Below are 10,672 nucleotides of genomic sequence, written 5' to 3' on the forward strand. Positions count from 1 at the left end.
ATTCCATCCCCCTAGTTCGGGAATCCAGGGGGGCCGAATACAAATCTTCAAAATAATTCAAAAAGGACTCGCTGATATCATCCGGGCTGGTGCTGAAAGTATCACTCTAGGTACGAACCTTGGCAATATGTTTGGTCATTGTTGAGGACTTAACCAAATTTGCTAGCAGTTTACCAGGCCTATTACCCCATCGAAAGTTTATATTTGTAATTATTTTTAATTTTATTTTTTTCTGGTAAGTGAGGTTCAGCTGTGCTTGTTTAGTACATAGGGTGTCATAAGCCAACTTGGCGTCTCTATATAGTAACCTATTGGAATTAGACGGGTGTGCTAACATATTAGAGTAAGCAGACGAAATATACTTTATGGTAAGAACTTACCGTTGATAACGGTCTTTCTCCAATGTCCACAGGTTTCCACAGGATAACATTGGGATATGATGGAGCGACAGCGGATTGGCACCAAACGATCACAAGCTTTCTGGCCTCCCAGGATGCAACGGGCTCGTCCATATAATCCCGCCCACCGACTCCGTCAAATCAGTTGTTTCCAAAGCATTTAGGCCGGAGCATTATGTAGATCCCTATTCAGGCGAGAAGAACACACATGCACACCCTTCCATGCAAGAGAGGTTAGTGAGTGTAAAGATTCTCAAATCAGGTGTGTCAGGGTGGGATCCCTGTGGAAACCTGTGGACATAGGAGAAATACCGTTATCAACGGTAAGTTCTTACCATAATGTATATTTCTCAGGCAGGGTCCACAGGTTATCCACAGGATAACATTGGGACTTCCCAAAGCAATTTTAAGTGGTGGGGACGTTCCTGATTAGACAGGAGAACCTATCGCCCGAATTCAGCATCATGAGAGGCAAAAGTATCCAAGGCATAATGTCTAATGAATGTGTTAATGGAAGACCATGTGGCTGCCTTACATATTTGTTCTGCTGAAACACCACGTTGCGCTGCCCATGAAGGACCTACCTTACGTGTAGAGTGAGCAGAGACATTAGCCGGAACAAGGAGATCAGCTCGAGAATATGCTTCTGAAATAGTCATTCAAAGCCATCTTGCATCTGTTTAGTAGCAGGCCATCCCCTCTTGTGAAATCCGTAGAGAATGAAGAGAGAATCTGTCTTTCTGATGGCACTGGTACGATCTACGTCGATTCTTAATGCACGGACTAGGTCCAGCGACGCTTCTCCCGCAGAATGCCCCGATACCTGAAAAGCCGGGACCACAATTTCTTTTTTAAGGTGAAACTTCGAGACCACCAGACTTAGTTCTGAGAACTGCTTTATCTGGATAAAAAATCAGAAAAGGAGACTTACATGACAGTGCTCCTAAATCTGACACTCTTATAGCTGATGCCATAGTCAGTAGAAAGAGTACTTTAGCTGTCAGCCATTTAAGATCCACTTTCTTAAGTGGTTCAAACGGAGCCCCTTGCAGGACTTTGAGAACCAGACTTAAATCCCAAGGTACTGCAGGAGGAACAAAAGGTGGTTGAATGCGCAGTATTCCCTGGAAAAAAGTACGCACATCCTGTAAAGTGGCGATTTTCTTTTGAAACCATACAGTCAATGCTGATACTTGAACTCTCAAGGAAGCCACCTTCAAACCCTTATCGATTCCTGCCTGAAGGAAATCTAAGATTCTGGATACTCTGAAAGATCTAGGATCCATACTTCTTTCACTGCACCAATGAATATAGGCTTGCCATATTCGGTGATAAATGCGAGCTGAGGATGGTTTCCTTGCTCTGAGCATAGTTTGAATTACCTGTTGTGAAAAACCTCTTGACTTCAGGATAGAGATTTCAACAGCCACGCCGTCAAAGACAGCTGATCCAGATGCCTGTGACAACAAGGACCCTGCATTAGTAGATCTGGACGTTGAGGGAGCAGAATTGGAGCATCCATCGACATCCTCTGTAGATCTATGTACCAATGCCTTCTGGGCCAAGCCGTAGCTATTAGAATCACGGCACCCTTTGCTTGCTTTATTTTCCTCACCACCCTGGGTAGCAGGGAGATTGGAGGAAACAGATAAGCCAGATGAAATTCCCATTTCACTGACAGTGCGTCCACAAGGATCGCTCCTGGGTCCTTTGTTCTTGACCCGTATGCCGGAACTTTGTTGTTCAGACGGGACGCCATGAGATCTATCTCTGGCAACCCCCACTTGTCTACTAGAGTCTGAAATACTTCCGGGTGTAGAGCCCATTCGGTTGCTCGAATGGCGTGTCGACTGAGAAAGTCTGCTTCCCAGTTTTGGACTCCTGGAACGAACACTGCGGACAATGCTGGAAAATGTAGTTCTGCCAACTTTAGTATGTGACTTACCTCCTTCATTGCTCTTTGGCTGCGAGTTCCTCCCTGATGGTTGAGGTACGCTACTGCCGTTGCATTGTCCGAGTGGATCAGGACTGGTTTTCCTTGCATAGTGTCCTTTGCCTGAATCAGTGCCATGTATATGGCCCGAATTTCTATACAGGTTTATTGGCAGGCGACTTTCTTCTATGGTCCATTGTCCCTGGAACCATAATTTTCTGGACACTGCTTCCCAGCCTTTTAGACTGGCATCCGTTGTCAGGATCTCCCAATCTGATATCCGAAAGGGTCTTCCCTTGTCTAGATGGGACGTCTGTAGGCACCAGGCTAATGATCTTTTTACCTTTACTGGAAGTACAATCATTTGTTTCTTTATTGTCTGATGTACTCCATTCCATCTGGCCAGAATCAGACGCTGCAGAGGTCTTGAGTGGAATTGTGCATATTCCACCATGTCGAAGGATGACACCATCAACCCCATCACTCGCATTGCTGCGTGAATTGATATTGTTTGACTGTGCAACAATTCCTGAGTCATTAACTGCACCTTGGATATCTTTTCCAAAGGTAAAAATATTTTCTGCAGACTTCAATCCAATACAGCCCCCAAGTGAATCATCCGTTGTGACGGAATCAGAGACGACTTTGCCCAATTTATGAGTCATTCGTGTTTCTGTAGACAAGTTATTGTCTGTTGGAGATGGCTCAAGAGCAATTCCTGGGATTGTGCCAGGATTAAAAGATCGTCAAGGTATGGAAAAAATCCTTATCCCTTCTCTGGCCTTCGCATCTATATGAGATGGGCTGGTGCAAAAAAACCTTCGAGGAGGCTGCTTCTTGAAAGGGAAAACATAACCCAGAGATACCACTTCTTGCACCCAAGCGTCTGTTGTCGACCGCTGCCATATGTGTGCAAACTGAAGAAGACGGCCCCCTACCTTGGAGTCCCCCAGGTGGAGGCCCGCACCATCAGGCTGATGGTTTCTGTTCTGGTTTGGAAGCTGGCCCTCTGGTGGCCCATTGCTTCTTTGCTTTTCCAGACTTATTGTACTGGGTTTGCTTTGATTCATTTTTACCTTGCCACCGAAATCCCGAACCCTTAGGCTTAGGGTTATAACTGGCAGGAAACCTGACCTTCTTGGATTCAGCTTCTGACTCCAAAATATCTGTCAGTTCCTTCCCAAAAAGAATATTTCCAACAAAAGGCAAAGCTTCCAGAACCTTCTTGGATTCTGAATCAGCTTTCCATGTACGTAGCCAAATTGCTCTGCGAGCAGCTACTGTTAAGGCTGATGCTTTAGAAGCAATTGTACCCATATCCATTGCTGCTTCTTCTAAGAATAGTGCAGCCTGTTTCATATGGGCTATATGGGACTCCTGCTCCCTAGTAGGTGCTGAGAGCCCATTTTCCAGTTCTTCAGCCCATTCAACTACCGCTTTTGCCATCCAGGCTGAGGCCATAGCCGGCCTTATGACTGCCCCTGACAGAAAAAATATGTTTTTCAAAAAACCATCAACTCTTCTGTCTGTGACATCATTTAATGATGTAGATTGCAAAGGCAAAATAGATTTTCGCACTAATCGAATGACGTGCGTATCTACCTTAGGAGGTACTTCTCTTTATAAACAGTCCCCAGCTGGAAAAGGGTAGTAAGAATCCCATTTTTTTGGAATTCTATATTTCCTATTAGGCGTAGCCCAAGGTTCCTCCATAATTTCTGTCAGTTCATTTGACCCTGGAAATTTAACCTTAACTGTTTTGGGACGTTTAAACACAGGTGCTTTAGTTTTTATTATTGGCTCAGCTGAATCCTCTAGAGACAGAATAGCCTTCATTGCTCCAATTAACTCAGCTATACACTCTGAGCTGAAACTTTCCATTTGTTCTTTATATGGTGAGTACAGTATATGGAGCTATCATCATCTGTTGTATCATCCTGTGTAGCCTGTGAATTTGATGATATGTTTACCCTTGTTTTATCAGCTTGTTGACTTGTAGAAGCTGTTGGGACTATACCATAAGATGGGAGCTGCATGTATGGGTTAATAGTGTACCCTATTCCTGAGGCTGAAGCTGCAGGAACCAACCTGTCAGCTATACTGGATAAGGTTTGTGCAAACACAGCCCAAGGTGGATCTATTTGTCGTTGAACAGGGATCTGCCTTTCAATCTGCTGAAACGCAAAACAATTTGCACATAACCCATTGTGTGCCAGAGTTTGAGTTGATAACCCCACCTTGCAGGATAAACATGCTGTGAGTATTGGTGTTACTGTTAATGTAACCTCGTCACCTTTGCCGCTCTTAGACATGATAAACAATCAGCTTTTCACAGTATACTACACAATCTGTGACTGTAATCACTTTACATGTATAAAAGTGATATCAATCTGACCCCAACCCAAGCGCCAGCATTGAGGCTCAGAAGAAAACACTGACAAACATATATAAAGTCAGCAGTCACACTAGCAGTCAGTCACATGTTCTATATTAGTCATATAGTTGTCATATGAGCATATTATCAACTACGAACACATTTCAAGTATGTAGGAGTACATCTACTGCATTCTGTTCTATACAGTTACTTAACGTATTCAGATGCATTGCAAAGAAAACCACAGTAATGTACACAAACTCATATGCAATAGGCACTAAAATTAACTATTCGGACTGACAAAAAGTAGATAGAAATTTAGTGCTGTATAAACCTTACTCCGTAGAGTGGGGTACAGGGAGACTCACCCCACTTCCAGGATCGATCAATACGTTAGCAAACGCTGAGTGGATCCAGACGCTACTAGTGTACACTGCCACTCCGATAACTTTTTAGTGGACACAGACGCTCAAAGAACGCTAGTGCATGGAGACGCTCATGTCCGCGACCCAGTCTCTTAGCGGTAAACCTTAGTGTATACAGACGCAGCGGCCTATGCTGCGACCGAGTCCCCTCGTGATAGCGTCTGAGAAGGAAGTGAGGCAATCAGTTCATGGCGGGAGACGCACGGAAACTGGTCATGAACTGGGGGGGGGGAGGGGCGACCAGGAGAGCGTCTGACTCCCCACTGCTGACATCAACCCTTGGGATCGCAGTCTCAAACTAATCCTGGCGCCTTATGATCCCTAAAACCTAGCACTGGAGCACCCGTGGTGGCGGCGCGCCAGCTACTGTTTGGTAGTCTCCTCCCAAACAGTGCGGCTGTGTCCATATTCCCCTTCTAAGCGGAACCGATGCCTTACTTTCTCCCCGTGCTCCGGCCACAGCCTGGTAACGTCTGCTGGACCTGCTAGTATATCCGACACAGACGCCCGTCAAGACAACACTTGTACCGTGGGTAAGCATTGTTGCGACCCAGCGGAGAGTTGTTGGAGTGACTCTTTCCGATATGCGTGTAAGACGCTGTTAGGAAAGGTCACTCAAAAAACATAGTAAGACTATAAAAATAAATTAATAATAAAGCTTAGGGCTGCCAAAGAACAGTAGCCCTGTGACCATGGTCCGGCTCCTGCCGCACCAAACAAAAAAAATATTTGACTGAGTCGGTGGGCGGGATTATATGGACGAGCACATTGCATCCTGGGAGGCCAGAAAGCTTGTGATCGTTTGGTGCCAATCCGCTGTTGCTCCATCATATCCCAATGTTATCCTGTGGATAACCTGTGGACCTTGCCGGAGAAACTGCCTTAGCCGCTATAATAAAACCATGCATAAGTTTACATAGAAACATAGAATTTGACGGGAGATAAGAACCACTTGGCCCATCTAGTCTGCACTTTTTTTTTAAACCATATTTTTATCTCAAAACTTATTTGATCCTTCTTTCTTTGAAAGGATATTCTTATGTCTATCCCATGCATGTTTAAATTGCTCTTTCTTAGCCTCTACCACCTCTGATGGGAGGCTATTCCACTTGTCCACTACCCTTTCTGAGAAGTAATTTTTCCTCATATTTCTCCTGAACTTCCCCCCTCCAGTCTCAGTGCATGTCCTCATGTCCTATTGCTACTCTTCATATGGAGAATGCTTCCCTCCTGGACTTTGTTAAAACCCTTGATATATTTGAAAGTTTCTATCATGTCCCCGCTTTTCCTTCTCTGCTCCAAACTATACATATTGAGATTTTTTTTGTTTTTCTGGGTATGTTTTGTGATGTAGGCCATGCGCCATTTTAGTTGCCCTTCTTTGTACAATCTTTAATGTATTAATATCCTTTTGAAGATATGGCCTCCAGAATTGAACACAGTATTCTAGATGAGGCCGTACCAATGACCTATACGGTGGCATTATTACTTCTTTCTTTCTGCTGCTGATTCCTCTCCCAGTGTAGCCAAGCATCTGACTAGCCTTCCTCATTGCCTTGTTACATTGCTTACCTGCTTTTAAGTCACCTGAAATAGTGACTCCTAGATCCCTTTCCTCCTCAGTAGTTTCCAGTATAGTGCCATTAATACTATATTTAGCCTTTGGATTGAGACCCAAGTGCATGATTTTGCATTTTTGGCCATTAAACTGTAATTGCCACACTCTTGACCTTTTCACTGGTCTACCTAGATCCTCAGTTATTTGTTTTACCCCACCTGGTGTGTCTACCCTGTTGCATACCTTTGTGTCATCTTCAAAAAGGCATACTTTCTCTTTAATGCCATTTGCAATGTCACCAATAAAAATATTAAAGCACTGGTTCAAATACAGATCCCTGGGGTACTCCACTGTTACATTTCCCTCCTGTGAATACACTCCATTTACCACAACTCTCTGTTTTCTATCCTGCAACCAAGATCTTATCCATTCAATAATCCTAGTATCCAATCCCAAGCTTCCAAGTTTATTTAGCAGTCTGCGATGTGGAACAGTGTCAAAAGCCTTACTAAAGTTTAGATAAGCTATATCCACGGCTCCACCTTTATCCATCACTTTAGTCACAGTCAAAAAAGTCAATAAGATTTGTTTGACATGATCTCCCCCCAGTCTGACATGATCTCCCCTCAAAATCCATGCTGTTTGGGATCCTGTAAATTGCTGGATTTGAGATAATCTACAACTCTTTCTTTTAAGAGTGTTTCCATCAATTTCCCTACTACTGATGTAAGTTTATTTTTCTTTGCGGCGACATGACCCCGGATCACAGGCTTAGCGGCCTGCCAGAAGACGTTAATATCCTCTTTGTGAACTGCATTATCTGTGACATAATTCAGCAAAGTTTGGGTTAGGTGACATTTGAAATCAGCAGAGTCAGTTAAATATTCTCGGAATCTCCAATTAAAGGAAGTGAGGCGAGGGCGAGTCAGTTTCAGTGTGAGACTAATAGGGGCATGATCTGAAATCAAAATGTCGGCTATGGCCGCCTTATCTAATCTGTGAAGCAGGGTGCTTGAGATCAGCCAGTAATGTAGTATGGAAAAAGAGTTATGGGGATGGGAAAGGAGCACTCCCGGGCCAGAGGGTGGAGATAATGCTAGGGGTCCAACAGTTGTAAGGAGTCCACTAACAGGGATAATGTGGGGGGGGGGGGGGGGAGCGGCCATGGCCAGACAGCCTGGGTCCACCAGACACATCAAGCGTGTAGTCTAGAGCAACATTAAGGTCACCTCCCAATATTAAAGGGCCTTCTATCCAGGACTGTAAATTAGCGAAAACATCAGAACAAAAATCCTTCGTTTGGGCCGGGGGTGCATAAACATCTAGCATTTGCTACAGTAATAGTTTCCCCTTCCAACAATAGTTTCAGAAATATAAATCTACCTTCAGGCTCTTCCCATTCATCCAAAATGGAAAAATGAAGTGACTGAACAATATCAGGACTCCCCATGTCTTATTGGTGAAAGAAGCACTCCTATACTCTCCCACCCATGTGTCCCATAAAACATTGGTGTCAGTGAGCTTCCAGTGAGTCTCCTTGATAAAGGCCACATCAGGTGGAATTTCTTTAAATGGCGTAATAACTTTTTCCTTTTAACCAGGGTGTTTAAACTCTCCACATTCCAAGAAACTAGCTTCAAATCATGCTTGGTGACCATAGAACCAGGAGGGGGTGGTGCATAGTGTCAGTAAATGTAGCCATCAAAACTGACCAATGCCCTGTCTAGGAAACCACAGCATAACAATGAACATAAATTGACCATACACATCTCAGCGAGTGGGTCCATTTCCAAAATAAACTACAATCTGAAGTGAAAGGTACATGTCGTGGGTGAAGCTAAAGCCCTGGCATTTAAAAAACATTGCAGAAACAAATAAATCTGTAAAAGAGCTTATCCTGTCAGATCCGAGGCACCAACAGGCTCAAAAGCTTTGACTGTTCCCAAGATGCATAGCGCCGCCTCCTCTATAACCCCGCCTCCCTGCACAGGAGCACAGTTTTTAGTTAACCAGCCCTATGCAGTAGCAGGAAAAGAGACAACAACAGTTAGTAGCCACATACACCACACTCTCACGACAGGAGAAGTGTCAGCGGCTAATGCCATACCAACCCAAAGAAGCTAAGTGTGTCAGGGTGGGCGCCTTGTGGAGCCCAGTGTACCTCGCAGAAAGAGATTTAACAAAGGTAAGTTCTTACCATAAATCTCGTTTTTTGCTGCGGGGTACACTGGGCTCCACAAGGAAAGACATTGGAGATGTCCTAAAGCAGTTCCTTTTGGGATGGGACGCACTGTAGTGGGCACAAGAACCCGGCGTCCAAAGGAAGCATCCTGGGAAGCAGCAGTATTGAAGGCATAGATCCTTATGAACGTGTTCACTGAGGACCTCGTAGCCGCCTTGCACAATTGTTCAAGGGTCGCACCACGGCGGGCCGCCCAAGAAGGTCCAACAGACCGAGTAGAATGGGCCATAATGTGAGCAGGAGCGGACAGACCATCCTTCACATAAGCATGTGCAATCACCATTCTAATCCATCTGGCCAAAGTCTGCTTGTGAGCAGGCCAGCCACGTTTGTGAAAACCAAACAGAACAAAGAGAGAATCAGATTTCCTAATAGAAGCAGTTCTCTTCACATAGATACGGAGAGCCCGAAAGACCGCTCTTTGGGAGACAAGTCAGGAGAGACAAGGGTCGGAACCACAATCTCCTGATTAAGGTGAAACGAAGAAACCACCTTAGGTAAATATCCGGGACGGGTCCTAAGAACCGCCCGATCACGTGAAATATCAGATATGGGGAACTACAAGACAAGGCACCCAAATCCGACACTCTTTTAGCAAAGGCAATAGCCAGCAGAAACACCACCTTAAGGGAAAGCCACTTAAGATCAGCTGAACCAAGAGGTTCAAACGGAGACTCTTGTAACGCCTCCAAAACCACCGACAAGTCCCAAGGAGCCACAGGCGGAACATAGGGAGGTTGGATACGCAACACACCCAGAGTAAAGGTATGAACATCAGGTAAGGTCGCAATTTTTCTCTGACACCACACCGACAAGGCAGAAATATGAACCTTGAGGGAGGCCAGGCGCAGGCCTAAGTCTAGGCCCTGCTGAAGAAAAGCCAAAAGCTTGGCTGTACTAAACTTGGAAGCGTCATAATTGTTAGCTGCGCACCAAAGTAAGAATGCCAGATCCTATGGTAAATCCGAGCAGAAGCCGGTTTCCGGGCCCGCAACATGGTTTGAATGACCACCTCAGAAAACCCTTTAGCCCTCAAGACGGAAGCTTCAAGAGCCACGCTGTCAAAGACAGCTGGGCCAGGTCCTGGTAGACACATGGGCCCTGGACGAGGTGGTCTAGGCGTTGTGGAAGTAGAATTGGACGCTCTGACGAGAGGCCCTGAAGGTCTGAGAACCAGTGCCGTCTGGGCCACGCTGGAGCTATGAGAAGCCGGATTCCTCCTTCCTGCTTGAACTTCCGAATTACCCTGGGCAGGAGTGACCCCGGAGGGAACACGTACGGCAGCTGAAACTTCCATGGCACCGCCAGCGCATCCACGAATGCTGCTTGAGGATCCCTTGTCCTTGCTCCGAAGACCGTAACCTTGTGATTGTGTAGAGACGCCATCAGATCCACGTCTGGAAGGCCCCACCTTTCCACTAGGAGTTGAAACACTTCTGGATGGAGGCCCCACTCTCCGGCGTGTACGTCCTGACGACTGAGAAAGTCCGCTTCCCAATTCAGGACTCCCGGAATGAATATTGCCGATATGGCTGGTAGATGGCGTTCCGCCCATTGAAGAATCCGTGAGACTTCCTTCATTGCCAAGCGGCTTCGAGTGCCGCCTTGATGATTTATGTAAGCCACTGTGGTGGCGTTGTCCGACTGTACTTGAACAGGACGGTCCTGTATTAAATGTTGGGCCAGGATCAAGTTGAAGACTGCCCGCAATTCCAGAATGCTGATCGGAAGGAGAGACACCT

This window comes from Pseudophryne corroboree, chromosome 3 (assembly GCF_028390025.1).
Source record: "Pseudophryne corroboree isolate aPseCor3 chromosome 3, aPseCor3.hap2, whole genome shotgun sequence".
Lineage (NCBI taxonomy): Eukaryota > Metazoa > Chordata > Amphibia > Anura > Myobatrachidae > Pseudophryne > Pseudophryne corroboree.